Source organism: Mirounga angustirostris, unplaced genomic scaffold, assembly GCF_029215605.1.
Source record: "Mirounga angustirostris isolate CCGP_5_RB_7025 unplaced genomic scaffold, mMirAng1.0.hap1 SCAF_6, whole genome shotgun sequence".
In the NCBI taxonomy this organism is placed as follows: Eukaryota; Metazoa; Chordata; class Mammalia; order Carnivora; family Phocidae; genus Mirounga; species Mirounga angustirostris.
The window spans coordinates 123,439,396-123,465,554 of record NW_026991714.1 but is presented as its reverse complement, the minus strand read 5'-3'; the positions used below and the strand labels follow the sequence as shown (position 1 = coordinate 123,465,554).

Here is a 26,159-nt window from a genome sequence, read left to right as displayed (position 1 = left end):
GAGACTATTTGCCAATGATGACAGGCCTCGAGCTGTCCCAACAGTCTTGACTTTACAAGTGCTTGACAGGAGTTAAAATGCTTCCCAGCGCCCAACAGTCAGTGCCAGTCCCCTCAGTTAACCGGCGGTTGAGGGCAGCAAGACCCCTCCGTGTGCAGAGTCAAGGGGCAGGAGACCAAGTGAAATCGCAAGACACCGGGTTAGCGAAGGGGGCTCTGGCCGCCGCAAAGACCACGGGGGCTGCGGCTCAGCCCTACTACTCCAAGGGCAACAGTGCTGAGCGGAAGGTGAACGCCCTTGCACAAGTGGCCTGCCAGGTGCAAGCACCAGGGCTTTGGGGTTTTTCTAAATGGAAGCATTACAGAGGAAATGCAAAACACTGGCTCCACAGACAAACTGAGGGGATTAGAGCAGCTCCAATACGAGCTGTATTATCTTAGACAAATCACTCGCCCTCTCCTGGCCTTAATTTCCCCGTAACGGAAACGATACCATTTCTTCCTCCTGGACCTGTTTGAAGAAAGGATTCAAATGGCATGGTAATGCTGGTGTTGGGTACAATACATGACACGCAAAATCTGTTACAAGAAGGTGGTAATAAATAAAACTCCCAACCCTTCCCCGACACCGCCAGCGTCTCTACCGCACCCGCTTCCGGAGCCCTTTCACCTCAGCCGAACGCAAATCCCTCCGCGCTTGCGTCACTTCCGGGAGACTCTGGCGGCGACTCCTCGAAATACCCGGATGCAACTATCATGGCTGCCATCAGTGAGAGACCGTAAGGGGGATCGAGTCAAGAGCTGCCCGGAAATCGCTCAGAGTTGGGGCTTCAAGGAGGCCTGTCAAAGGACAAAAGATGAGATTACTGGGCGGCAGGGTGCCCCAACCGTCCTAGGAACTGCGCTTCCGCGTTTCCTGTTAGTTTGCCGCCAAGTTTTTCTAGAGGAGTCGCTCCTTTTGGCAGGGTGGGGCCTCACTTCTTGCTTGGGCCTTCCTTGTGTGCCGGGTTTGGTTTCCGTTACCCTGCTTAGCCCTGGAATTGCGTGGGCAATGCGGGCGCTGGCCGGGGAGGAAGGGGCGGGGCAGAGGCTAGGACGGAGAGAGGTGGGGCGCGGTGGGAAATTTGGGGTAGCAGAGGTTTGGGGCGCCCCACTAAATGCAGGCAGCGTCAAGCTGCTGCCCCATTGGAGTCTGGTTCCTGTGTTTTTGGCTGACATACACCTTGCCGTGGGGCTCTCATATTTGGCCATAGGGCTCTTCTCTGCTGACCCAACCATAGTCAGCATTAGACTTTGATCCTCGAATAATATCCAGGATGTGTATAATGAAGTGTGCGATTGGTTTTTTAAAAATCCCAAACATAAGCAAACTAATGTTAGTTTTAAGTTTCAGAATTAATAGGGGAACTATACATGTTGAGTATGGGGTTGGTTTTCTTTTAAGGTTTAAATTTGGATAACATGTTAGTGCTTGTGAGATTTTTTAACAAAAGCACTCTTAAAGTAACTGGTATGAGAAAATATGCTAATATTTAAAATATTCAGAAAATTGTTGCACTTTGCTACTGCGCAGTTGTCATGATGAAACACGAAGACACCAGAATTGTACCTCAGGATAAGACTTTAATTGCGAGAGGCTTCTGCAAATACAGTAATTCTAAATACAGATATATTCATTTCAGTTAGTTCTCTTTGCACAGTGGCCTATAGGTTTTGTCTTCAAGTGAAACAGGAACAAATGTGAGTTGATTGGTTAACATTTCCTAGTAGTTAAAACGACCTTTTAAGTGCTTAACTGTATATCGGTTGCATTCAGAACCTCAGTTGAAACCATTTTTATTTGTCTGAAATATGTAATGAACTCATAATGTAAAAATACATACAGAATGTTATAACAAAAATATAGAAACTAATATGTAAAGCAAGTTGACCCCATAAAACATAGTTTTATATTTTGAATATAATTTGAATTTTCACTTAAACTCTCAAAATTAGAAGAGCTGACCAGAAATGCTTAAAAAAGAAATGTAGACATTTACCCCTTCTCTAAACATGCCATTGTTTGAACAGAAAACAAAATGACATTGGAAAGCACCTGGGATTTATTTTTACAGTTATACTATATGCAAGGTACTGAGTTGATAATGGATAAAAAAAGTGCTTTACAACATATAATCTATCAATCATGAACAGTTAATACTCTCACTTCTGACCAAATCATGTCTCCTTATGGTACATTTTAACCTCCCAAACTTGTGGTTCTTGTACAAGTATTAATATACAGGGTTGTAATCATATCTTATAGAAAACAAAAATAAATGAACTGTTTACACATTTTGAATATTTTTTCTTGTTTATATGTTGTTTCAGATTGTATTTATAAATGCATTTGTACACAGTAGAGTCCTTAGTAACTTGATAATCATAGTTTTTTGTATGGTTTTTTGCAGGTAGGTCTACTGGGTTCTTGGCACAGTACCATATGGACCTGGACAAAGCATTGTTAAGGTGGAAATTTTTAGTGTATTGATCAGTTCAAACATTTGAGCAGTCTATTTATTTTCTAGCATTTTAGTCAAATAACTAGATGTGGGCTTCATAATAGTGAGCAATATTTGTAGGATAATTGGTCACTTTAAATTTCTTCCCAAATGTAAAATTTGATCTCAAATAGTTAAGTTTTACAGAGCACTAACTATATGCCAAACTCTGTGTTAAGTCCTGTACATACATTATCTTAATACAGTATCATGAGTTCGGTCTGTTAAACTCCTTTTTTTTACAGATGGAGAAGCTGAGGCAAAGAGGGATTAAGTTCCTTGTCCATGGTCCCAAAACTAGAGCCATATTCTAGAGGCTTTCTTTCCATATATTTGAGGACTTTGGTAGAAGAATAAGAATAGAAGTTAGGAGCTGGGCTCTGGTACTACCACCTACCCTGCTTTGTAAATTAGGGCAAGTCATTTAATCTCTCTGAATTTCATTTTCCTCTCCTACAAGAAATGAACACTTTCAACTATTATATTTTTATTGAATCTTGAATCATCAAGAATCCTTAAGAGTGCTTTCACCATTGCCTCCCCTATTTTCTTCCAAGCCTCTGACACTGTTCCATGAGTTTTGATGCACATGCACAGGAATGACGACTCTCCCTTGAGTGCAGCCTGGTCTGACCACATTGTAAGATGTGTCAAATTGTAAAATAATGTGCATCTTGGAATTGATAACATATAATAAATGATCTCTGAGCTCCTTTCAACCCCAATTCTATGACTTGACTATCTAACTTATTGCTGGTTTATGTATTTTTTAATATGAATGATTCAAGATAAAACAAGCTTCTTGGTAGTGGAAAAGTTGGAACCATTCCTGTCTTTTTCATTGCTAAATCTTCAATACCTAGAACAATGCCTGGCATGTAGTAAATGCTCAGTAAATATTTATTAAATTAATTCAGCAAATCTTCATTTTACATTACAAATACAACGTCTTAAAAAAATTGTGTTTGACTTGAATTTGACATAAAACAGAATAGTATCAACAGTGCAAAAATATTTTGCTAACATTTTTTGGGTTCAGGAGTGTACTGTTAGAAAACAGTCGTCTTTGTTTCCAAACATCTTTTCTGTGCATTGTTATTGATTGTCATCAAGGGTGTGGTACATTTTGTTCCTTGAAGAGGTATAGTAAAAATCGAAATGCTGGCATAGACTTTTTAATAAGGCATCAAACTTTTTTTTTAAACTAGCAAAAGTATGGAAACACTGATTAATTATGTAGAGATTTTCATTCTAACAAAAGTTGGAAAATGTTATTTGATATCTTTATTAAATTTTCATGTGTATTCTGGAGGTGATTAAACATACCATCCTTCCAAATATACAAATAATATTAAATATGACTGAGTTATCAATGATGAAAATAAACTATAATTGAAAGATATTTTGGAACTCTGAATGGGCAGAAAAGTATTCAAGTTTTGGGGTGACTAAGTGTAAGATAATGTAAGTAAAGAGATTATCCCAACTATATTTATAGTATGTCTGATGAGGTCTGTACTTTCAGTTAGAACCCAGGAAGGGGACACAGTAATTATACAGAGTTCTAGACTATTTTCTGGTGATAATCAACTAAGTGTTCTGCTGTGGCCAGAAAAGCCAACAACCTGTGAGTTATCATCAAAAAAGGATTTGGGGAAAATCAACAAAAAATATCATACCCTGAACAACACAATGGTCTATCTAAACATGAAGGGACAGGCAGTTATTTTACATTCATGATGGATAGATCTAGAATGTTCAAAATCCTTTTAATTCTTAAATATGAATATAGATATTGTTTTCCTCACTTAATTCTGGAAAAGCTATATGCCTACATACCCACCTTTTAAAGACTAAAATACATAGCTAGTAAAATTTACATAGCTACTAAAATTTCTGCCACTAGAATAAAGCTCTGTATCACATTACAGCATATTATTACTGGATGAACATTAACCACTACTCTGAATTTCCACTATCAGTTTGCTTTTCTCAGGGCACCTTTTCATAGAAAACACAGTTTTTTATTCTTTTGTAAGTCACAGCCTGTGCAATAATGAAGAGGGAGAAGTGTTCACTTCTCTTAGTGCTTATTCCCTTGCACCGGCTATGTAAATGTATCCTTTCCTGAAGCCCCAAACTCAAAGGAGAATAAGGCCAAGGGCCCACGAGACATTATAAATTCAAATGAAATAATTCAATTTATGAGGTTTTTACAGAAGTTTATGTGTATTGATTAAAGGCTTATTCCTCTACAGTTTTGGAGAAGTGAAGGAGGAGTGATATTTATCATTAAATTTGGGACAAATATGTTCATCAAAACGTGTCCAAAAAAAAAAAAGAATTTTTTTAAGTACCTAATGGTAGTGCTTTGTACCACCTCAAAAAACTTTTTCTTTAAAACTTCTACTATTTTCACGTCTTTTTTTTCATCTTTTTGTTTCCCTATAAACATATCAGTAAACCCCCTCCCCCTTCCTGGGCTGCCAACCTCCCTAACCTCCTGCCAGCTATGATTTCATATGACTTCATCTGGATAAAATCCTAGGATACATTCATTTTGTTTTGTATACTCCACCTGTTTAAGAATTTATGTCAAATATATATGATTTGGAAAATCTGACATTTGGATAAAATAAATATAAATCAAAATAATAAAATCAGAAAGTCATGGGACACTTGAAAGTAAACCAGAAACAAAATTTCAAAACCTTCTCTGGTTATTTATAAGTATCACATTTAAACTCTAGGGCAAGTAAATCCCTCAAAAGTTTTTAGAAAAGGAATACAAATGGAATGTTGCTAATTCATTATTGTTTTTAGTTTGGTACATTGAAGGTAAAGGATTTTGCAAGTTCACGTAGCAACCTTATTCTTCAAATTTTGATTTTTTTCCCTTTGAGGTCTCAACCATGACTTCTTTTAATAGAGGGTGTTTAGAAATGTTATGCTGCAAATTGGTGAAGAAGTACTGCATCTCCTTTCTAATACTTATTCGAAAATCATTTTTTTAAAGTAATCTCCCACTCATCGCGGGGCTAGAACTCACAACCCCAAGATCAAGAGTCAGATGCTCCACTGACTGAGCCAGCCAGGGACCCCAGAAAATCATTCTTTATAGTCAAAACTTAAAGTCTTGATGACCCATTTTCATAGGCAGAAAATTCTTTTTATGCTCTGCCTTCTAATTTGGTGACTGTGAGAAGTCTGTTGTTTAACAAATGACATTTATTAATGCATGCCCACATGGTTGAGAGAGAGACATGAAAAGATCTACACCTTGCCACAACCCTGGAAGTACCTGTATGAGAGTGACATTTAAACATAAGTGCGAGGAAGGATGACCTGTACTATGGTGAAAGTATGTACAGGGTAGAGAGAGACACAGGTGATCCTTCCTGAGGTCTGGAGAGCATGTTAAATGGGGGAGAGGGGCTTCATAGAACTGTGATGATACCTTGGAGAGTCAGGATCCTTTGAGAAAGCACTCTAAATAATTTGGTGGCTGTGTTTCTTAACAGGGATAGTATTAACATAGGATAGGACAGTTTATCACTGTACTGGACTCCTAAGCGATATAAAATACTTAGCATCCTTGGCTCTGTGGTCTTTTCCCACCAACTAGCCTCAGTTGGCATCATGAGGAGCAGTTAGCTTCCTTGCTTCTCAGTTCTGATCGTTACACATGCTTACACCGAGTGCATTGCTTTCGGATGCTTTCTGTCCATGTGTGTCATTCTCATTTATTCCTTGCATTCTCCAAAGACTTTGGTACCTGACTCACAGGTTCTCTCCCTGCCCCAAGTCCCACCTTTAAGCCAGGTTACATAAAATTCCATGTGGGTAACCCAGGCGATACCCTGGTCTCTTGATTGCTTCAACTTCTCAAATTCAGTGACCTTTACCTTTTCTATAAAGTCACCCACTCCCTGGACCTTGTCATCACTTAGGTCAACTTCACCCTTAAAAGCTTAAAATAAACTCTTCTACTTTGTGCCCATTTTCCCAGCTTCCTAACTGAATGACTTCCAGTGCATCTATACTTCAAGAACTCCAGGCCCTTGACTGTGCTACTCTCCCCTATCAGTTTCTTTTCGCTTCCCATCACTTCAACCACTGCACAAGACTCTTGCAATCTTGTTCTTCTGTTAAACCTATTCAAGAAAATGCAACCATAGGTCAGAAACGATAATAGTAGCTAACATACACTGTTTGCTTATTGTATTCCAGACCTTCTTCAGTTGACCTGGATTGTCTCCTTTAATCTTCATAATAGCCCTATGAGATAGGCATTATTTTCATTTTGCAGATGAAGAAACTAAAACACAGTTTCTGTCTACTAAGTAGGTCTCTAGAATATGAACCCAAGCAGTTTGCCCCTAGAAACCGTGCTCTTCCCGACCACTTTAGACTACCTTCCAAAGCAGCTGTCTTCTGTGCTTCCATGCTTGGACTGCTGAGCTGTTTTAGGGACAGAGTGGGTTTGGCTAGATGGAGAGTGTTGAAAGTACTCACATTAGCCCTTGGTTCCTTAACTACCCCTCGTGGTAAGTTTCAAGCCAAGCCAGGAAGCATAGAGGGAAGTAACAGTGATTAGGTATTTAATGCCCTCAGCTACTTTTGGGTGTCTGTTAGCTAGAGGGAGGGGAAAACTAAAGAGAATATGCATCAGTTTGGGGGCTGGACATGACATGTCACCTCTGCTTGATGACCAGGTAACTACTGAACTGGAGAGACTGAACTTGGCTTTATCTGCAACGGAGTAGACAGAGAGTCCGTCTGTTTTTAGAACAGTCATTCTCACCAGTTTTTCTTCTGGATTTCTTTCTCTAGACATCCCTCTTTTTTTTTTTTTTTTTTTTTTTTTGAAGAGACACAGCGAGAGAGGGAACACAGGCAGAGGGAGTGGGAGAGGGAGAAGCAGGCTTCCCGCAGAGCAGGGAGCCCGATGCGGGCCGATCCCGGGACCCCGGGATCATGACCTGAGCAGAAGGCAGATGCTTAATGACTGAACCACCCAGGCACCCCTAGAGGTCCCTCTTTTTGTCATGGATTTGTTGACCCTGACATTATCGCCTTAAGTAACAGGATAAAGCTCTTGAGAGCTGATTGTTCGAGTTAATTGGACCTACCTGGGTGGCCCTGTAAGTAGTTATTTTAGGGCTTTGGTTTTGACGGTGATTTTTGGTTCCCTGTATAAAAAAACCTTACCTGTTCCCATTCTTAGGTACTTAAAAGGCAAACTTTTATTTTCTATGTATTTAAAATAATACCAGTGACTTCTTACCTTTAATATTAAATGCACCATAATTTCTGTATTATATACAGAAATTTTATCTTCACCACAATTCTGAACCTGAATTTAAGTTACTCAATTTCAAGAGAGAAGGTAACCTCTAGTGAAGTAGGGATTTTCTTAGAAACCCCTTTCTGCTTAAAAGACTTTCTAGAGAAAAACCACACATCGGAGGACATCAGTAGCACAACAAATTTATATTCACGACTTTGCCTGGCAATTCTTCCCTGTCTCGCATTCTTTTTTTTTTTTTTTTTAATATTTTATTTATTATTTGACAGAGGGAGACACAGTGAGAGAGGGAACACAAGCAGGGGGAGTGGGAGAGGGAGAAGCAGGCCCCCCACAGAGCAGGGAGCCCGATGTGGGGCTTGATCCCAGGACCCTGGGATCATGACCTGAGCCGAAGGCAGACGCTTAACGACTGAGCCACCCAGGCGCCCCCGTCTCGCATTCTTCACAGGAGCTATTTTAAACTTCTGCTCACCTAAGACCTTCCCTGTTGTGTCCACCATCCCCTGTACCCCTTCACTCAGGAGATTATTTTACTTCTCATTTTCTCAGAGAAAAGAAAAACCATAAGATGGAATCTTTCTCAAATTAGTACCACCAAACCTTCAAACTTACTTAATTGGTACCCATTCTTTGTCCTTCCCTCCTTTCGCAGTGGAAAAGGTAACCCTTTTCTGATGCAAGGCTCTGGATCCCTTCCCAGTCCTACTTCCTAGTACCTTTGTTCCTTTACCTATCTGTGGCTCCTTCCCATTGGCATTTAGGTATTTTCAGGTCTTTTCTATCTTAAAAAAATAAAACCTAGGAACTCCTCATTTTCCATTCTGTTTTTTACTTCTTTACAGAAATGGTTTATGAAAGAGTTGTCTCTATACACTGTTCCTTGCTTTGTATTCCTAGTCATTCTCCAACCAACTGCAATATTTTACCCCAACTGAAACTATCAGTTTTAAAGGTCTCCAACTACCACTGCATTTCTAAATCCACTGTGCACTTTTCAGACCTTATCTGACGACCTTTATTCAACAAATGACAGTTGAACCACTCTCTCTCCTTGAAATCTCTTCCTTGGCTTCTGACACCATTGTTTTCCTGGTATCAGATAACTTCTCCAGCCATTCTTTCTCAGTGTCATTAAGGGTATCTATTCATTCATTTTCTCATTCTCTTACTCAGATATTTACTAAGCATCTGTTACATGCCAGGCACTGTACCAGGCGCTGGCAACGGAATTTGACATAAAATCGAGTCTTTCTCCAGAAAAATGCACTCCCAAACATACGCGCAGACCAACTTTTAGCAAATGTTTTCGAGCGTTTCATGATCACTAAATACTTGTTTATCACTGTAGATTAAGAGACCTTGCCTTGGAACTTCCAATTTCCTTAGTAGAAGCTTTTACAAAAACATTAAAAAACAAAACAACCTAATTAAATAAAAAAAAAAGTGGCGGGGGGGGGGGCTCAGAAAATGAAAATGAAGTCAGTTTTTCCCAGAAGATTTTATAACCATTGGATACTTCCTCTAAGATGTTAAGATTAAACCGGTTCCTCCAACCTAACATTTGTGGACAAGCTACTGTTTCCCTACCCTCCAACCCCCACTCCTCGATGCCTTGATTGGTGTCACAAGAATAAAATTCAGCAAAGAGTCTTAACTCATCCTTAAAAAGGAGAAAACGAAGTGATAGAGTTGGTATCATTACTTTGAAATTAGATTGAATAGGATTCTAGTTTCTACTATGGTTCAAGCGATGTGTAGGATGTCAGCTTCAGAGAATGGGGCAAGCAGAAGGCTGAGTAATTCCTCACTTGATGAAGCTATTTCTAGTGACAAGAGAAGGAAATGGTGCTGGTGTTGATATCTTGTGGTCACAGTAATAGGACATTTGCATTCTGGGCACTATCTTTTTATGCCATCCATTGTCTCCCACCAGCCTCCAAAACATGTGGGTGCTGAGAAGATCCACCTCTGTCTTCTCATTACATGTTTTTAAAGGAAGAATCTTTTAGTTACAGATTCCATATTGGAGTTCCTTTGATCACTGGAAACAACCAGGAAAAACAAACAAACAAATGGTAAGATTCATGTTTCTTTTGGGACTATTGTGTATGAGATAAACTGTTTGCCAACATTTTTTTTTTTCATCCAATGCATATAGTAAGCATCCACTGCTGTGCTCAACTCTGGTCATGTAATGATGAGTAAAAACAGATAAAACCTCTGCTCATAAAGCTTATAGTTTAGTGTAACAGATCACCAGTAACCAGATAACCACACAGAAATATAAAAATGCAAATTTAACAGGTAGTAGGAAGAAGTATAAGGTTATATGAGAGTCTATATAACAAGAGAATTTGACTATGGTAGGGAAGTCTTAAAATGATGATCAGGCTGAAGACTGACTAAATGTTATCTAGGTGAAAAAGGAAGGAAAGTGTTCCCCAGATAAAAGGGCTTGAATGTGTAAGAATCTCTGATAGGAGAGAACATTCAGGAAAGAGGCAGAAGAAAGGTTGGGTGGCACAGGGGAGAGAGTGAGGAGGAGGTGAGGCTTGGGGTCATATTTGAGTTTTGAGAGGATCTCCTTGGCTGAGGTTGAAGAAAGGACGAGAGTAGGGCAGAGTGCAGGAGAGAAGACCAATCACCCAGGTGTGAGATGATGGGTGCTGGGGATGGAAACGAAAGGGAAGAAGTTGATTGTATTTGGTAATTCATCTTGGGTATGAATACTGGATTAGATTGGATATAAATTTTGCTAATAGTTAAGCAGAAACTAAATTTTGATTATTCCTTTTGTCAGTTAAATAAGAATTACTGGTTAAGGGCACCTGGGTGGCTCAGTTGGTTAAGCGACTGCCTTCGGCTCAGGTCATGATCCTGGAGTCCCGGGATCGAGTCCCACATCCGGCTCCCTGCTTAGCAGGGAGTCTGCTTCTCCCTCTGACCCTTGTCCCTCTTGTGCTCTCTCTCTCTCTTTCTCTCTCTCAAATAAATAAAATCTTTAAAAAAAAAGAATTACAGGTTAAAATATATATATATATATGCTTTCAAAAAGTTACGGAAGACCACACTGGGACACAGGTTAGGCCCTCCTTGAAGCTTATTATATACACTGAATATGAACAACTAAAGCCCCAAATTGGAGAAAATTGAGTCGTGGACCTTCGAGATTCAGCCTCCAGATTGAAAAGTATTTCTACAGTTTTAAGAATAAAACTAATTTTATTTATTTGAGAAAGAGAGAGAGAGTGCGGGGGGAGGGGGGGAGGGAATGAGGGAGAGGGCGGAGGAGGAAGCAGATTTCCCACTGAGCACGGTAGTACCTTGGGCTCCATCTCAACACCCTGAGATCCAGAGCTGAGCCAAAATCAAGAGTTGGACACTCAACGAACTGAGCCACCCAGGCACCCCAAGAGTAAAACTAATTTTCAGAACCAAGTTTGAGATTATTTAGCTTGTTTGGATGGCCTAATGGAACATTCTTTTGTTAATATTTTAAGTGGTTCTTTTACCCTCACCCCTTCCGTAATTGTACTTATCTGTAATTTAATGCATTTAATTTAAATGCAAATTTAGACATTCCTAAAAGATAAATACCTGTGGTAAAATTGCATGGAGAGGGTGTTTATCTTCCCTGGCACATTTTCTGTGATGGTGAAGGTTTGTTGCATTTCTCACTTGAGGGCAACCAGCAAGCGTTGAATAACAGGGACACTTAACTACGGCCATACATCTGAGCTTGTCAGATGTGCAGTTGCTTCAGACTAATTGGAATAGGACAGTCCTAGATTACAGCACCGGGTGCGTTCGTGTAATTAGCGTAATTTTTATTTTGTGTCCAACTGCAGGGCAGGCTTCAGGGTTGGTAGCCTCTGCTCATCGGCCCGTGATGTCATCAAGGACACAGGCTCTTTCCAGCTCTTTCTGCCACCTTTTGTGTTGTGTTGTGTGGGAAGGTGTGTAATTATGACGCCGGGGTCAAGCTGGAGCAAGATTGCTGCAGCAGCCGCGGGCATCACACCCAGAGCTCTGCCACGGCTGTTCCCACGGTTCGCAGCGGTCTGCACACTGACCTGGCTTCTTACAAGCTTCGCACTCTCCTTTGAGATGGCCTCTGACACGGCTTCTCAGGTTCCGGCCCTGGCTGTCCATTGCATACTGCCCGGGGTCGCCAGAGCCTCTCTTGACTATGAACGCGTTCTTCATTCGTCGTTGGCTACTTCTGAGGACTTGCCCTGGGACCGGAAACCCTCACCGGTAGAATTCTAGACTGAATAGATTGAATTGACAGCTTTATAAATTCCATTCTCTTTGGCAGTTGTGTCTCCTGAGAGGCTTCACATTAAGGCCCTTTTCTTCTTTCCTCCCACCCACCACAGGTCACTGATAAGGATCCCACCCTTTATCCTGGACTTGCGTAATTGGCTCAAAGAGTCTAGATCAAACATAAATTTCCCTATTGTTCCCATTTTCCTAAGTACCTTTCTTTGAAGGTGTTTTCCTTACCTTTCTCATTGTCTTAGGACTAGAGTCCTTATAGTCTTTTTTTTTTAAAGATTTTTTTATTTATTAGCGTGTGAGAGAGAGAGAGAGAGCAGGGGCAGAGGAAGAGGGAGAATCAGACTCCCCACTGAGCAGGGAGCCTGAGGTGGGGCTCGATCTCAGGACCCTGGGATCATGACCTGAGCAGAAAGCAGACGCTTAACCGACTGAGCCACCCAGGCACCCCCTAGAGTCCTTATACTATGTTGTGATTTCTCTGAGGTTTATCTTGGTTGTTATTTGAAACTGGTATTAAACAAAAATTTGTTTAAATTCTGACTCCATTGAGAGGCAAAATGAAGCGGCCTCCCCTTTCTCTGCTCTGGTAAGGCTTGCAAAAACAGATCGCTTTGTTACCTGAACCCTCCTTGGCTCCCTCAACGATCCTCGTCTCCTGGGTATTGCTTCAGGTTTCCTGTGGAAGGAGCCTCAGAGAAGCTTTTCTGTTATTCCTTAAGAACTGTCCCGCCATCTGCCCTCCCCAGACAAAACCATTCTGCCTCCATCTCCACATAAGTTCGGTGGCCAGAGCACAAACTCCCCATCATCCATGTTTTACCTCAAAGGAGAATGCAGATGCTGATTTTATTGAGCTTTGTTCCTGTGCCTCAGATTGGCTGGACTGTTACTCTTTCAACTCTGAGCAACTAGGTTTCTTACGAGGAAGGATGACCACTTTGATTTAGCGGGGACTAAAGCCGACTTAATTGCCAGCAATCACATCCTCAACTTCCAACTGATTAGGTCCAGTTACCTTGATGGATCAGGTTTCCCCCAGGGACTTAGATCAAACCAACTGACTTCATTTTTGGTGCTGGTAAATGTGTTTCTTTTGCCAGTTGAAGAATCCAAGTGGGCAACTTGCTGATTGGCACCTTCAGAGGAACTGAATAAGAGGGTATGCAAGATTTTTATTCAGTTTAAAGAAATCCAGAAGTCCAAGTATTGAAGGCCTCACTTCCAGGAGCTTTGCAACCGTTGATGTAGGACAAAAGTTTGGTCTTTCCTGGCTCAAAGATGCCCCATGGCAAGGAGCCTACAAAGAGGACTTTGTTTGGGACCACTTCCTTGGGACCACAAGTAAGCTTTTCATCTCTGTTCTTCTCTTCCATGTGGATTTCATATGGCTGCATGGACTCAGGCGATACTCAGCATCAGTGCTTCACCCTGTTAATGGGTCCTGAAGACATGGGCACCCTTTTTTAAAATCAAACTTATTAATATTCATACAACAAAATACACAAATACATACACCTGTATAACCACCACCACAGTCAAGATACAGAACATTAGCATTACCCTCAAAGGTCTCGGTGTGTCCTTTCCCACTAAATCCTCCCCCACCCAAGTCCCTGGCCCAAGCAGCCATTGGAAGTAACACCCATGAGATGAGGCTCTATCAGTGTGAAATAAACCTGTCTTTCCTAGAGTTATGGATAACCCCACTATCTGAAAGCATTCCTATGAAACCTTCATAAGCCAAAATGGTGTAAAGCAAAGTAGCATTTACCCTTAATTTATATGGAAGATTGTTTGAGTGTTCCCAGACCCAAAAGGAGATGCATCTTGCTAACGAATGCACAAAATAAATCAGGATAAAGAACATGCTCACAGACACAGTTCAGAGCTATGGCAGCTTGATGCTGAGATGCTGAGTGTAGTTCCTGGGGAGGGAGCTTCGTGGAGCTGCTCTTGCTACTTGGGGTTTGGGCTGCCCCTATAATGGCTTGCTGCAAAACAAGCACTGGATGCTATTTTTGCCTTACACATTTCCATCAAAGTGAATATCCTCTCTGGATTTCTTTTGGTTAGGGAAAACAGGTACTCCTGCGGGTCTTTCCTAAAAGCAAAGCAGTGTAACACAAACTCAAAAAGTGGGGGACATGTATAGAATGTGTTCTCTTTGGGTCTGGCTTCTTTCATTCAGCATGTTTTAGAGGTTCATCCATGTTGTTTATATATCTGTAGTTTGTCTCTTTTTATTGCTGAGTATTATTCCACTGTGTGGATATGCCACAACTTGTCCATTCACCTATTGATGGACATTTGGATTGTTTCTCATTTGGGGCTAGCTTTTGTTTGGACATAATGTTTTCATTTGTCGTGCGTAAATACCAAGGAGTGGAACGGCTAGGTCCTGTGGTAAGTGGATCCTTAAATTTATAATAAACTGCCAAACTGTTTTCCCAGAGTGATTGTGTTATTTTAGATTTCCACCAGCAACATCTGAGAGCTCTTGTTCCTCCACATTCTCACCAATATGTAGTCGTTTTAATTATAGCCATTGTAGTGGGTGTGTAGTCGTATCTCATCGTGGTTTTAATTTGCATTTCTTTGATGACTACTGGTGCTGAGGATCTTTTTTCTGTGCTTATTGGCCATACTTGCATCTTCTTTTGTCAAGTGCACAAATATTGATGAGCAACTGATTTTACTAGGCAGTGTGACACCTCATCTCCTGGCCACTTGAACTTCTAGTATGGGTACCAGAGTTGCACTGTCCCTACCCAGCCACACACCCTCTTGGAGCCGTACCTCCTCCCTTTCTCTAGGTTGGGGATCAATAAACTTATTTTGGGGGCACCTGGGTGGCTCAGTTGGTTAAGCGACCGCCTTCGGCTCAGGTCATGATCCTGGAGTCCCTGGATCGAGTCCCGCATCAGGCTCCCCGCTCAGCGGGGAGTCTGCTTCTGCCTCTGAACCTCTCTCCTCTCGTGTTCTCTCATTCTTTCTCTCAGATAAATAAATAAAATCTTTTAAAAAATAAATAAATAAAATACAAATAAACTTATCTTGTAAGGGCCCGATAATCAATAGTTTAGGCTTTGTAGGTCATGTCACAACTCTTCAGCTCTGCTTAAAAGCAGCCAGAGACAACATGTAAGTGAATGAATGTGGCTGTGTGCCAATGAACCTTTACTTATAGACCCTGAAATCCCCCAAACCGTCTTTAGATTGTTTTTCAACCATTTAAAAAGGTAAAAATTATTCTTAGCTTGCAGACCTAAGCTTGCCAAACTCTGCTCTGGATGGTTCACACAATCTCACCCTGTCCTTAGCGTGCAGTAGTCACACAGAGGAGTTTGAGTCCAGCTCCCCACTTACTGGTCTGTGTCCTTGGGCATCTCTGTCGCCCTCACTTTTAAAGGAGACTTTCTGGAAGTCCCAAACAATGCTTCCACTTATATTTCGTTGGCCGAAACTTAGTCACATGGCCATGCCTAACTGGAAGGGAGGGTGGGAAAGTCATCCTAGCTACCTGACCATGTGCCCAGCTAAAATTTTGGGTTCTGTTACAGAGGCTGAATTGGTTTTGGGGTAAGTAATGCAGTCTGTGCCATACACGCCTTGTCCACAGCCCTATTCAGATATTCTCTGAGCCCTAGAATAGGCTCCTGAATGAAACTAGACACTACCCTCAGTCCAGCTACCTGCGTGGGAGTTGCCTTGTGGAGCAATGATGTCTGTTAAGTTACAATGAAAAAAACAACAGATTTTCAAGTCCAGTGATGCTCAGTACAATCAGTGAAAACTCCTGTTAGTATGGACAAAAATGTCATCCCCCAAATCTTTAGAATGTTACCATTTCAGATCTCTCTTGTGATGTTCTATTTTCCATACTCTTACAAGTTCTGGATCAGATTCTGAGGTTTCTTCTATTTCTGGTGATGACAATGCTTTGGTGAACAAAATGTCAGCATGGACTTTTTCTACCCTGCTATCGGTAAACATTCAAAATAAGCAGGTATAATAATTATTTTAAATATTTTGCTTTGGGTTTTTTTCCCCCCTCCCCTAAATGCTTGTCTCCACAGCACCTGAGATTTTAAGAAATTGATAGTGGTAACATTTGAGTGGAGGAAGTCTTTGTTGGCCATCTCCAGAGGATTTCATGATTGATCTAATCTTATTCAAGATCTTTGACTTCCTATTATTTATATAATAGTTAGATACATGGGAAACTCTTCCAAAGTCATAGAAATAGTCATGCAGGAATGGCTTCCACAGAGCACACTCCTCTTCAAATGTCCACAGAAGAGGGCATCCCAAAAGTTTAGGCAAATTAAAAATATTAGGGTGGAAGTGGGGGCCTTAGATTATTTGGATTTAGATGGCTAAGCCTTTCTGTTTGGATTAAAATAACATGCTTTTATACTGTTCTGGAACAGACAGAACATGTTTTATTTACAATTTATATACTATGATTTTATCATGTTTCTAACAGTTGGCAAAACTGCTTTGCTTTTGTGGAAACAGTGCAAGCACATGTTTGTCTGTTGGAATCCCCTCCTCCTAAAGCCATCTTATGCTGAAAATGTATCCTCTTCAAAGTGGAAAACCATCACCATCTTCTTGAGGGCTCTCTTGGAGGGTGTTATTGTTATGTTAGCCAGAGACCTCTGGGTTTTAATGTAAGTGTTTGGGGTCACCTAGAGTAGTCTATAGTTCTAGAACGAATTGATTTATTGTGAAGTTGATGTATTACAATTTTTGAATCAGTAAATGACCATTCTTGAAAGGCTGCTGGTTTTTTGTTTGCTGCTCAGTAACATCTTTGGGCACTGAGAATGGGATCCTATTAAAAAGAAACCTGCATGAGTACTTACTATGGCTTTCATCTAGAACCTCTTTGAAGCATGGGTGAAGAAGTCAGTCTACTTGATCTGAGATTTTTATTATCGGTAAAAACAAAATAAACAAAATGTATTTTTCCCAATTGTAAAAATAATCCATATTTACTGTAGAAAAAGAACACAAAGTTACCAAGGAAAAAACTGAAATCATCCACAGTCCCACTACCCAACAATAACTATGTTAAACCCTTTTACAAACATACTTTGAGATGATCAAATTAAGTTAGTTGTCTTTGAACCAGTTAAGACTTACCCAGTGGCCCACCCTAAAGTGATTTGTGATTAAGGGAATTTTGAGCCTCTCCATAACCCAAAGACTGCTTTCACTTAGCACCTCACTGGGAGAAATATTTGTAAAACGTGAATCTTCCTAAGTGGACGAATTGCTAACACTGCAGCACATACCCGAACAATCCTTTATGTATTTCTCAAGACCTTTTGGAGAACATGGTTTCTAGGATGACCATTATTTTGTGATGCCTTGATAATAGGACCAGCAGAGGTTATATTTCCTTAAGTGCATGAATAGTGTTTCCCTTGGCTGTGTGAAAGAAGGAAGAAAGGGGTACAGTTGGAGGATACAATCCCATCATCTCAGATATTAGCCACTTCCTGGCATCTGAAAACCGTGCGGCACCTCTGCAAGAAGCAAAGACAAAACATTTGCTGAGCTACTTTCTTGCTTTCTGTGTGTTGGGATGGGGTAGTGGTGGTAGCTGACTAAGAAGACTTCCAGGGCAGACATCTTTGTAATCCCTCTAATGCCAAGCACAGAGCCTGTAGCCTCGTACTGCAGTAGTTAATTAGTAAAAGTATTCACAGTTGTGTTAAGAATAATCAAGGTCAAAGAGCACTTGAGGACACATACTGACACCAGCTCACATCACACATACCACTTAACCATGTAAGAGATCCAGATCCTAGCCATGGTTGTCACCCTTCTCAGACATGTTGCTGGCCCAGTAAATTAATATCTAAGAATGGCGGCAGGTACAGGAAGGATCTGCAGACCGACGTGAGGACATGGCTGTAGTCTGCGGGCACATGCCACCTAGCCCTGCACGTTTGTACCGAGGTGGCGTTCTGCAGCAAAAGGAGATCTCCGTCTTGGGAACTTTCTGGAGAAGACGTGCATGTACAGTAAAAGTGCTTTGTTTTGCAGCAGCACATCCTCCTATCTGCATCAAAACTGCCTGTAGTGCCTTCTAAAAATGCAGGTTCTTGACTCCCAGTCCAGGTTTACTGAATCAGAATCCCCTGGACTTGAGGTCTAAATGATTCTTATGCACCCTGTTGTTTGAGAACATGGGGTTAAGTAGTGTTTTCAAGTTTTTGACTGTGACGTAGAGTTAGAAATGTTTAATAAAATACTTATTCCTGCTAGGGCGGTACATTCATATATTCTGTTCCATTCTTTTCTATTCAGTTTGCTGACTCTGATCCACTAAGTTGATTTCATGACCCACTAATGCTGAAGTAGGAAATTGGATTCAATGACTTTTAGTGTTTCAACATTAAGCATTCTCTAACTAGGAAGAATTGAACAGCATACAGAAAATAAAAATAAATGTAAATATAAAAAATAAAAAAGTTAAAATGTCATCTTTTTTTTTCCTCTTTTCAGATTGTAGCCAATATGAAGCTTGTCAAAATTCATAGAAGCACAGCAGATGATATGCTTTACTGGGCTTTACTCTCTTGCAACTGAACAATCAAAATCTTTGGGCTTCAGTTTTCATCATCTATAACAGGAAGCTAATATTCCCCTTTACATTCTTAAAAACTCTCAAATGAGAAGGGTGCCTGGGTGGCTCAGTTGGTTAAGCATCCGACTCTTGATTTCAGCTCAGGTCATGATCTCAGTGTCGTGGGACTGAGCCCCGGAACGGGTTGTGCGCTGAGCGAGGAGTCTGTTTGTCCCTCTCCCTTTCCCCACTTGCGTGCTCTCTCTCTCCCTCAATAAATAAATAAAATCTCTTTAATGAGATTAAAACTATGAGGAAGCTCTGTGAACTCTAAATGCATACATTGATATAAGACATTAATTAATTGTAATACATCAGTGTAATGCAATTAATGTAATTATGTCCTTTTACATTAATTGTAAACTTGAAAATGTTTGGACATCAGGGCACCCCTCTCATAACACCTGTTGCTTTCTGGTCATAACTTACACTCTCCTTGATCCCTGGTGGCTGGGCTTTAGAGGAAAAGGCACTGCAGAAATCATGTGAATGTTGATGCAAATATTTGGTTCTTGCTCTTACATTCTTAGTTGCTTTCATACAAGAGAAAATGTCCTGAAAAAACACACCTGGGAGAGCCATCTAGATCTTTGGTCTCTGAGATATGTTTTTTTTTTTTTTTTTTTTTAAGATTTATTTATTTTAGAGAGAACGAGCAAGCGAACACAGGGGAGAGACAGAGGAAGAGAAAATCTTGAGCAGGCTCCCCGCTGAGCACAGAGCAAGACATGGGGGCTTGATCTCATGACCCCAAGATCATGACCTGAGAAGAAACCAAGAGTCAGAGGCTTAACTGACTAAGCCGCCCAGGCGCCCCTCTGAGATATGTTTTTAAGCCTCATAACCAACACCCCCCAGTCATTGTTGGGAAAGTGGTAAAATACATGTTCATTAGAGCATTTTTTTAATCATTTCAAAACATTGCAAAATGGTTAAAATATATTGTATTTGGGCGCCTGGGTGGCTCAGTTGGTTAAGCGGCTGCCTTCGGCTCAGGTCATGAACCCGGGGTCCTGGGATCGAGTCCCACATCGGGCTCCCTGCTCTGCGGGAAGCCTGCTTCTCCCTCTCCCACTCCCCCTGCTGTGTTCCCTCTCTTGCTGTGTCTCTCTCTGTCGAATAAATAAAATCTCTAAAAATAAATAAATAAATAAAATAAAATATATTGTATTCATATAATTTAATACTAACAACTCTTCTAACATATATTTGGATATACTTTAATTTGGATATATTTTAATTTCATGAAAAATTGTTGATGTATTGTGGAGTAGAAAGTTACATATTCAATATACTGATGATGTAAATATGTAGGTGTGTAAAGGTGCCGAAAGAAATGATTAGTTATGCCATTCTGCTTTATATTTTTCATTTTCCAAGTGCACACTGATAGACAAAAAAGACTCCTCCTAAGACCCTGTAAGAATTGGTATAATGGTAGCATTACTCTATGCTTTGATACATCTCGGAGACTGCCAGTATCAGTTTATATAAATACTTTGTTCTTTTAAATGCCACTGTAATAGTAAAACAAAGTCCCCAACTGATGAACATTTAAGTTGTTTATAATCTTTTGTTCTTACCAGCAATGACGAAATAAATAATTTGTACCTATCACATTCAATATATATAACTTTACGCACAGGATAAAATCCTAGAAGTGGAATTTCTGAGTTAAAGTATTTTTGCATTTGTAATCAATCGTGACACATGTTGCCAAACTGCCCTTCTAGAATCTGCTTCATCAGACACTCCCAATTAGTAAAGTAGGATAAGGCCTACCACCTCACCAACACTGTTATCAAACTTCAAAATGAAGTTAGGCATCTTTTCTTCAGAGACATCAGTATTTCTTTTTCTGGGAACTGCCTGTTTATATCATTCCGTGTTTATATGTTAAGAAAATTTGCTCGTGCCTGGAGATTAATTGCAAATACTTGACCCATGTTGTTATTTGTCTTTTACCTTTGATTATGGTGATTTTTGTCATGCAGAAAAAAATTAATTATATAGTTAAATTTTATTGCTTCTAGATTTCTTATACATACTTAGAAAGGTAATCCCCTCCTTACGGTTATAAAATAATTCTTCCATGGTTTCTCTTTGATCAAAATTTAAATTTTTGATGGGGATCAATTTTATTTTTCCAGATGGCTACCCCAGATGACCCAACTCAATTTATTGAATAATCCATACTTTCCTCCACTGACTTGAGATGCTACCTTTATCACATATTAAATTCCATATGGGTTTAGGTTTATTTTTGGAATTTCTGTTGTTTCATTGAATTGTCAACTCATTTGCCCGTAGCACAGTGACTTATTTATTGCAGGTTTGTAATATATTTTAATATGTCAGAGAGCTCATCTCCCCTCATTTTCCTTGTTCAGAATTTTCCTGTTTATTCTTGTTTAGTTCATTTTTTAAAAATTGGCTTGTGAGGTTGTTTAATTTATAGATGAATATAAGAATTGTCATCTTTATGATGTTGGTGCTTCCTCTCTAAGAATATGGCATGACTGGGGTGCCTGGGTGGCTCAGCCAGTTAAGCATCTGCCTTCGGCTCAGGTCATGATCTCAGGATCCTCGGATCGAGCCCCATGTCGAGCTCCCTGCTCAGTGGGGAGCCTGCTTCTCCCTCTCTCTGCCCCTCTGTGCCGCTTTTGCTCTCTCTCTCAATAAATAAAATCTTAAAAAAATATGGCATGACTTGTTCAAGTATTCTTTTGTGTCACTTACAAGTATTTAAAGTTTTCTTCATATTGATCTTCCACATTTCTTACGTTTATTGCTAGGCATTTTATCTTCTTTTGGTGGCCATTATAATTGAATATGTCTTTCATTAAATCTAACTGGTGGCTGTTTGTATATATGAAAGCTATTTTAATTATGCACCCAGTCAATTTACTGAATTCGCTTATTGTCTGTAGTAGTTTTTCAGTTGGTTATCTTGGAGTTTCCAGGTGTACAATTGTATCTGCAAATAGTGGCAGTTTTACCTCCTCCTTTTCAATTTTTAAAAATATATTTATTTATTTATGAGAGAGAGAGTGAGAGCGAGAGAAATCACAGAAGGAAAGGGAGAAGCAGACTTGCCACTGAGCAAGGAGTCCGATGCAGGACTTGATCCCAGGACCTGGAGATCATGACCTGAACCGAAGGCAGACGCCCAACTGACTGAGCCACCCAAGCGTCCCCTTCTTTTCAGTTTTTAAACTGTTTTCTTTTGTCTAGCTGCACTGCAGGCATGTATCGGGTTTTTTTTTCTTTTATAATTCTTTAATTTCTGCATTTATCTTATTTCTTTCTTTCTGTTTTTGCTTGGTTTACTTGTTCTTGTTGGCATTTTGACTTTCTTTTGGTTTTGGTCCTATTATCTATCTTTTTTTCATTGAATTTTCATGGAAGTATGTTTTCTACCATGACTATACAATGTTAATTCTACATTTTGGAATTGATTGCTGTTTTCTTTATGGATTAATATATAGTCAAGTTTTGTGAAAGTTCACATTAGAGTTTAATATTATCAAAGAAAACGTAGATATAATAATTATTAGTACACTATTTACTTGTTCAAAGGAAACCAGTAATGGGTTAATTTCATCTAATGAAGGCAAAAATGGGAATATTTTTGCAGTTTGGAAGCCATGGATTTTCTCTTCTTTGGGTGAGCTGCAGATTAGCTGGCAGCTAGCAAAGAGGCCAAGTCAAGGCATTGTGATCGTAGGCACCCAGATGGGTCAACAAAGAAAGCAATTCCAGTTGTTAAAAACTTTTGAGAAGACTGAGAGTTTTGCTATTGGCACAGGTGACACTGTCAGTGTCCTCTGTGACCTTGTCCACCAGGTCCATACCATCTCCCTTCTCAGAATCTCTCCATGTATGACAGTTAGATCATAATGTTATGATCTTCTAGAGCTTTACTTATTTTTTAAATTACCAATCTGCCACAACCAAGAGAGATGAATTACAGTTTCCTACTACCTAGGTTTTTCTTTCATTTCTCCTTATATCCTCTGTTGCTTTCACATATTTTTTCACATAAAATAATTTCACATAAAATTATTTGATTCACAGATATTCATTAACTGTTCACCTTTACTGTGAATTATAATCTTTAGCATTATATATACTGTCCCCTTTTTTCTGGTTGGTTTAATACATTTGGGCCTGAATTCAGCCTGTATTTTATTAAGATGTTGCTTTTTGAGGGTTTTTTTTTGGTATCTCTTTACTCATCCTGTGTTTTCAACCCTTCAGAATCATTTTATTTTTGTTGTAGCTCTGTTATATAGCATAGATTTGAGTTTTGCTTTGTGATTCAGTCTAAAATTCTTTTTAAGAAATGAGTTTAGGGGCGCCTGGGTGGCTCAGTTGGTTAAGCGACTGCCTTCGGCTCAGGTCATGATCCCAGGGTCCTGGGATCGAGTCCCGCATCGGGCTCCCTGCTCAGCAGGGAGTCTGCTTCTCCCTCTGACCCTCCCCCCTCTCATGCTCTCTCTCTCATTCTCTCTCAAATAAATAAAATCTTAAAAAAGAAAAAAAAGAAATGAGTTTAGCCCTTTTGTATTTATTTATTTGTATGTTTGGTCTTACTTCTGTCCTATTGTTATACTTTTTTGTATTTATACCGTCTATAAATATTTTACTATATAGACTGCTTGCTTTGTTTTCTGTATTTCTTTTGATAATTAGGAAGGTTTGTTCCAATAGTTACCTTTGTAATATCTTGATTGTATAACAGCCTCAGTTCTGTATTTATTCAGCCAGACTTTCAGTATTTGTAATTCCCTCCCATAAGTAATAACAAATGATCAGCTGGATTTCATTCAGATAAAAAACTTAGGCTCTGTGAAAGACAATGTCAAGAGAATGAGGAGACAAGCCACAGACTGGTAAAGACACATCTAAGAAAGGATTGTTATACAAAATATACAAAGAGGGGCACCTTGCTGGCTCAGTCCATAGAGTATTCAACTTAATCTCAGGGTTTTGAGTCTGAGCCCCACGTTGGGGATAGAGATTACTTAAAATAAAAAAAAAAGTGGAACACCCAAAATATACAAAAAACTCATAAAATTGACAATACGAAAATAACCTGAGGGGACCCTGGGTGGCTCAGTTGCTTGGGCATCTGACTCCTGATTTCGGCTCAGGTCATGATCGCAGGGTTGTGAGACTGAGCCCCGTGTCGGGCTCTATGCTCAGCACCGAGTCTGCTGGAGATTCTCTCCCTCTCCCTCTGCTCCTCCCCCCACTCGCACATAAGCACTCTCTAAAATGAGTGAATAAAACTAAAAAAAAAACACCATAAAAAATACCTGGTTAAAAACTGGGCTAAAGACCTTAAGATACCTCCCCAGATATACAGATGGCAAGTATACATAAGAAAAGTTGCTCCACATCATTTATCATCAGGGAAATGCAAATCAAAACAATGAGATACTATACACTACATACCCCTACACACACTACACACTTACAGAACAGCCAAAATCCCACTGACACCACCAAATGCTGATGAGGATATGGAGCAACAGGAACTCCCATTCACTGCTGGTGGGAATGCAAATGTACTACCACTTTGGAAGATAGTTTGGTGGTTTCTTACAAAATTAAACATACTCTTAACCACACAACCCAGCAATCTCACTCTTTGGTACTTACCCCAAAGAGCTGAAAACTGACATCCACAGTAAAACCTGCATACATGTTGATAGCAGTTTTACTCATAACTGTTGAAACTTGGAAGCAGCCAAGATGTCCTTCAGTAGGTGAGTGGATAAACTGTGATCCACCCAGACAACGGAATATTCAGCACTAAGAAGAGCTAACAAGCTATGAAAAGACATGATGTAAATTGACACATATCACTAAGTGAAAGAAGCCAATCCGAAAAGGCTATGTACTGTATGGCCCCAACTATATGACATTCTGGAAAAGGAGAAACTGTGGAGACAATAAAAAGATTAGTGGTTGCCAGGGGTTGGGGATGGGGGAAAGGGACGGCATGGGGAGGGATGAATAAACAGATTACAGAGGATTTTTAGCAGTGAAAATACATAGTATGATACTGTAATGATGGGTACATGCCATTATACTTTTGTCTAAACCCATAGAATGTCCACCACCAAGAGTGAACCATAATGTAAACTATGGACTTTGATTATGATGTGTTAGTGTAGATTCATCAGTTGTAATAAATATACCACTCTGGGGCAGGACGTTGATAATGGGGGAGAATGTGCATGTATGGGGTAGTGGGCACATGGGAAATTTCTGTACCTTCTGAATTTTGCTCTAAAAATTCTAAAACTGCTCTAAAAAAAAGTCTTTAAAGGGGCACCGGCTTGGCTTAGTCAGTTGGGCGCCTGCCTTTGGCTCAGTCACGATCCCGGGGTCCTGGGATCGAGCCCTGTGTCAGGCTTCCTGCTCAGTGGGGAGCATCTTTCTCCCTCTCCCTCTCCCAGCTTGTTCTCTAATAGATAAATAGAATCTTTAAAGAAAAAATGTCTTTAAAATAATAATAAAAAGAATGGCAGTTGGGTAGGGATAGGGTAGCAGCCTACCCCTACTTTTCCATTGGAAAGCTGGAGCTTGGTCTTCATGCTTTCCACCTACTGTATTTTTTACTTTTTTTTTTTTTTTTTTTAATCTAAGGGATTTTAAAATGGATGTTGGGTGCTTCCTAAATGAAGATAATATTAAACTGAGTTCCAGACTATACCACTGTTAACTGCTCCAATGTGAAAGTTGTATCAAGCTAAATATAAGCTGCTTGAGGTTAGGGAGGTTAAGTTTTTCACCATGTGCTTGAAGACAAATGATGGATATAAACTTGTTACATGGGGTTCAGAACTGCCTCCACGTAAAGCTACCTGCCCTGGTCTAGAATGCTTGTTGTTTTCTTAAATTCAGCCTTAAAGAACGTTGTATATTAACTGACTCGAGGTCTGTTGCTAAACCCTGGCACTGTGCCAGAGCAAGGGACAATACAGAGGACTAATTTTAAAAATGCTTCTTAGTACATTAGTAAAATGTTAAAATTTTACTCTTCAAAACAATTTCTATCTGCTGAGTTTTAAGTGGCAAATGATACATATACTTAGGTGAACAGACCATTCTCACTCACTGTTGACCCTGCTTCCTCTCACACCCTTGACCATCTTGTGCCCCTACTTTTCTGAGATCAGACTTCAAATTTTCTGAAGTATGTGTTGTTTGAGAAATCAGATGCTGCAATTGCTAATATACTGATTTTAAGCTCAAAAGGCCAGAAGCTGTGTCCAACATACTTTCGTGGGCTTTGATGCTCAGTATGAATACATAATCAATGGACAAGAGTTTCCTACCACTTCAGTTATACTCTACATCTGGATGGCTTTTAG

The 26,159-nt window shown here is 39.9% G+C and overlaps 1 long non-coding RNA gene across 3 annotated transcripts; it reads left to right on the top strand.

Moving 5' to 3' along the window:
* Window positions 1-725: 725 nt before the first annotated feature.
* LOC123846710 (uncharacterized) lies at window positions 726-19,091 on the top strand. 3 transcript variants are annotated; one of them, XR_010412534.1, is made up of 4 exons: window positions 726-2,507; window positions 9,860-9,925; window positions 11,699-13,472; window positions 18,651-19,091. It is a non-coding gene; the product is annotated as an uncharacterized LOC123846710 (long non-coding RNA). The 3 variants fall into 3 exon arrangements; XR_008506380.2 differs by lacking the exon at window positions 18,651-19,091 and having other exon boundaries at window positions 9,866-9,925; window positions 11,699-14,958; XR_008506379.2 differs by lacking the exon at window positions 18,651-19,091 and having other exon boundaries at window positions 11,699-14,958.
* Window positions 19,092-26,159: the final 7,068 nt, after the last annotated feature.